Raw genomic sequence first — 5484 nt, forward strand, 5'->3', positions numbered from 1 at the left:
TCTCTAATTCTCTCCTTCTCTCTCTCGGAGGACCTGAGCCCTAGGACCATGCCCCAGGACTACCTGACATGATGACTCCTTGCTGTCCCCAGTCCACCTGGCCATGCTGCTGCTCCAGTTTCAACTGTTCTGCCTTATTATTATCCGACCATGCTGGTCATTTATGAACATTTGAACATCTTGGCCATGTTCTGTTATAATCTCCACCCGGCACAGCCGGAAGAGGACTGGCCACCCCACATATGCTCTCTCTAATTCTCTTTCTTTCTCTCTCTCAGAGGACCTGAGCCCTAGGACCATGCCCCAGGACTACCTGACATGATGACTCCTTGCTGTCCCCAGTCCACCTGGCCGTGCGGCTGCTCCAGTTTCAACTGTTCTGCCTTATTATTATTCGACCATGCTGGTCATTTATGAACATTTGAACATCTTGGCCATGTTCTGTTATAATCTCTACCCGGCACAGCCAGAAGAGGACTGGCCACCCCACATAGCCTGGTTCCTCTCTAGGTTTCTTCCTAGGTTTTGGCCTTTCTAGGGAGTTTTTCCTAACCACCGTGCTTCTACACCTGCATTGCTTGCTGTTTGGGGTTTTAGGCTGGGTTTCTGTACAGCACTTTGAGATATCAGCTGATGTACGAAGGGCTATATAAATAAATTTGATTTGATTTGATACAACACATTAATCTACCATGTGAATGTAGGACACACGAGGCTCTGAGGGCCGACTGTATCTTAATTTCTAATACATAAAAAGCTAGGGTTTGTTATCATAGCAGGGATAAACAGCCAGATAACTAGAGTTCATTGTGGGTTCAGTTTCAGTGACGCACTGTAACTCACTCATCATAATAAACAACCATGATTGGGGTACAGTAGCTTTTAGACTGAACAGCCTGCTTCTCTTACCTGGACACTGGAGTACGTGCATTATGATGCCATGTCACGTAAGACTTCATTGTATTCTGACTTGATATATAGATATGTTTCAATGGAAGTTAAACAGCAAAGACATATGCCTACAAACGTACACAAACCCCTGACTCAGGACTCTATTTTTTTGATCATCACAGTTGGTGTACGTCAATGAGAAATCAAGAGAAAATCAAGCCAGAGTTGGGAGACATTTCCTGTTGATACTTATCTTTACTTGACAGCAGAACGGGTTGGAAGATAGCAACCCACTGTCTTCTTATCTTGTTGCACAGTCATCATGCCTTTATGTTGCATTTCCTGGGCCCACCTGGGCCCATGTGGTCACTTCACCTCTATTCTTTCTCCACAGAGGGCTCTATGGCTGGCAAGAGAATCTACTTCAACTCAATGTCTCACGACCGTGACACTTCCAGTACAGTAGTACTGTACCAGCACAGGAAACGAATGGCCAAATCTGCAAGAGTTGAATCCCTGCTCACACACATGTAACCCCATATGGCAAGGTCAAGCAGATACCCGCTTGACCTCCGAAAGACATCAATGCACCCTGGCAACAGACAAAACAAGACACAGTACTGCAAAACAAAAAACAGCCGTGGAGGAAACATACGTGATATGAACCGTTAACAAACTCTTAGAAGAGCTGAGGAGTGACTGGGTGAGGACTGCCCACGGCCTGCTGGCTGGCTACACAGTGCAGAGCAGCAGCAATTGTGTATCCAAGCTGTGATCTCACTCTGTTTATGCATGTCATCTCATAGGCATTCTCATCTCAAGAGAATATATTTATTTTTTAAGAATCCTCTTTGCATTCTTGCAGCTCCATCAAATTCAGTTTTTCCTACTAGAGATATATTTTAGGGCTCCATCCATAGCGCCAAATATCCACTTTATTGCACGATTGACAATTAAAGGCAATGTTGCCGCGGTCTCGAGGACTGCATTCACGTTCACAATCAATCGCATTTTAACGCGGATTAAATCCAGCCCTTAGTTATGAAATTAAGGTGTAACATTTTACCTAGATAATGTTCACCATATACTTTTCTCAGCATAATGAAACAGCACTATTCAATATTGTTGTGCTTCATGTCATGTTATACTTTATATGTAATATGTCTGAGAGGAGTTTCTGTCTGTCATGTTTGTTGAAGTCCAGATCCTAATACTAATATTCCAGTAAATTGATAGGGTTGTTGTAACGGTCATCGGTGGAAGAAGGTGAGGACCAAAGTGCAGCGTGGTACTTGTTCGTGTTATTTATTTAAACTGAACACTATCAAACAAAGCAACAAAAAGCACAACCAAAACAGCTCCGTCAGGTGCAAACCACACTAAACAGAAAGTATACTCACCCACAACTCAAGGTGGAAAACAGGCTGCCTAAGTATGGTTCTCAATCAGGGACAACGATTGACAGCTGCCTCTGATTGAGAACCATACCAGGCCAAACACAGAAACACTAAATCATAGAAAAAAGAACATAGACTGCCCACCCAACTCACGCCCTGACCATACTAAAACAAAGATATAACAAAAGAACTAAGGTCAGAACGTGACAGTTGTGACCCGAGCCTTGTGTAGGTGGATCAAATAATCTCTGAATGAACATCTTTTATGCTTGAACTCCGTCTATAATATGCCAAAAGTCAAACCTCTCTGGAGGTTAAGTCTAATAAATCGATTAATAAATCTAATGGATCTAATGAATCTATTATATGCTAAATCATATCAGAGTTTGTTTTCTGCCGTGAGACTCTCTGAGTTCAAGCTCAGGTCCACAAGATTTAGGAGCCGTTGCCAATTCATTTTCTCCTGGATCTGTCTTCTGTGAAAATCCTACAATGTTATTCCAAACAGTGACATCATGTGTTATAGTAGTTTGATGGTGAAAAAATACATTGTTCTGGCAGGGGGACATTAACTGAGCAGTTAAGCAGAACAGTTGTAATGTTATTAGAACCCATTGTCGTTGCAAACCCAAATGTTAGGGAGAGGGCCAAGAGTTCATTCTTAAGTATCTTATAGAATCACAACAGGGATGTCTATACTTATCTAACTTTGGTGTTGTAGACAGACATGTCTGGCTATGTCAGAGCTGTGCTTAACTTCTACGACTAAGATTGCAGTAATGAAATAATAACAATATGGATGTTGAATGTCTATTCCATTACTAACTATATGTCTCAAAATGATAGTACCTGTAGGTTGGCTTAGATAGTTGATAACATGTAGACTATATTTCGTCTCCAATGTTTATTGAAAACATACATTAAGTTGCACAAGGAGCACTTGTCTCTTAAATACATTGTTACAGTTGTTGGTTAGCTCGTTAGCAAATTTGAGCCATATTAGCATAGATGTGACATCAGCCAAAACACATCAAAACAAGATATGGTATCAATAACAAGACTAAACTAGCTGCAACGATCCACTTACAATTCACTACATGGCAGTTTATTGTCATTGTTGCTAGTTATCTGGCCATCCACAATCACAACAATACACACATTGGGAATAACAATTTCGTCATGCATGTGTCCCACTATCTAATGGAAAGAGTTACTTCTCTTAGTTGGAAAGACATCTCCCTCAACCATTTGCCAGTTCATTCTATATTAACATGTTTATAGATTTGTATTTTTTTATTTAACCAAACTGGTTAGAGCCAGTTTGCTTTGTTCTATGAAGGGAGTAGTGCACAGCCTTGTACGAGATCTTCCGTTTCTTGGCAATTTCTCACATGGAATAGCCTTCATTTCTCAGAACGAGAATAGACTGACGAGTTTCAGAAGAAAGTTCTTTGTTTCTGGTCATTTTGAGCCTGTTATCGAACCCACAAATGCTGATGCTCCAGATACTCAACTAGCCAGTTTTATTGCTTCTTTACTCAGAACAACAGTTTTCAGCTGTGTTAACATATTTGAAAAGGGTTTTTAATGATCAATTAGCCTTTTAAAATGTATAGACTTGGATTAGCTAATACAACGTGCCATTGGAACACAGGAGTGATGGTTGCTGATAATGGGCCTTGGTACGCCTATGTAGATATTCCATAAAAAGTCTGCCGTTTCCAGCTACAATAGTAATTTACAACATTAACAATGTCTACACTGTATTTCTGATCAATTTGATGTTATTTAAATGGACCAAAAATAGCTTTTCTTTCAAAAACAAGGACATTTCTAAGTGACCCCAAACTTTCGAACGGTCGTGTAGATACATGGTTGCAAAGAGCATCAGTGTTCTAAGTCATGATACTATGAGCGCAGCCCAATCCAGAAATCTGGCAGTGGCTTCTGATCAAATTACATTTTCACAAAACCGCTTGTTGCCATTTCGATGAGGCTCTCTTGTTCAGATATCGGTAAGTGGACTGGAGGCAGAGCATGGAAGGGATAACGAATCCAGTTGTTTGTTTCATCCGTTTCGGGAAAGTACCTGCGTAATTGAGCATCCAACTCACTCAGGTGCTTCGTTATATCACATTTGACATTGTCCATAAGCTTGAGTTCATTTGCACAAAAAAAATCATACAATGATGGAAAGACATGTGTGTTGTCCTTGTTATTGCAGACAGAGAAGAGCTCCAACTTCTTAATCATAGCCTCAATGTTGTCCCACACATTGAATATAGTTGCAGAGAGTCCCTGTAATCCTAGATTCAGATCATTCAGGCCGGAAAAAACATCACCCAGATAGGCCAGTCGTGTGAGAAACTTGTCATCATGCAAGTGGTCAGACAAGTGAAAATTATGGTCAGTAAAGAAAACTTTAAGCTCGTCTCTCAATTCCAAAAACATGTCAATACTTTGCCCCTTGATAACCAGAGCACTTCTGTATGTTGTAAAAGTGTTACATGGTTGCTGCCCATATGATTGCATAGTGCAGAAAATACACAAGAGCTCAGGGACCTTGATTTAACAAAGTTAACCATTTTCACTGTAGTGTCCAAAACGTCTTTCAAGCCTTCAGACATTCCCTTGGCAGCAAGAGCCTCTCGGTGGATGCTGCAATGTACCCAAGTGGCGTCGGGAGCAACTGCTTGCACACGCATTAACACTCCACTATGTCTCCCTGTTATGGCTTTTGCACCATCAGTACAGATACACATCTTGACCACCAAAGTCCATTTGATGTCACAAATCTGTCCAGTACTTAAAAAATATCCTCTCCTGTTGTCCTGGTTTCCAGTGTTTTGCAGGAGAGGATTTCTTCCTTAATTGACCCCCCATAAATGTAAAGGTCATATACCAGATGCTGTGCCAGGTCCCACCACGTCTGTAACGCACAGCTGTAATGCATAAAATTCACTGGCTTATATGTGAAGCAGTAATTGTTTCAACACATCTCCTGCCATGTCAGTGATGCGTGAAACAGTGTTGTTTGATGAAGTCTGTATAGTTTTTTGGACTTTTGCCCCAGCATTGTCTCAGCCATATCCACGGCAGCAGTAAGAATTAAGTCCTCCACAATAGTATGGAGCTTGCCTGTCCTAGCCACTTGGTAGTTCACCATATAAGATGCATCTCACAACTGTCATTGTCC

This window comes from Oncorhynchus masou, chromosome 1, assembly GCF_036934945.1.
Source record: "Oncorhynchus masou masou isolate Uvic2021 chromosome 1, UVic_Omas_1.1, whole genome shotgun sequence".
In the NCBI taxonomy this organism is placed as follows: domain Eukaryota; kingdom Metazoa; phylum Chordata; class Actinopteri; order Salmoniformes; family Salmonidae; genus Oncorhynchus; species Oncorhynchus masou.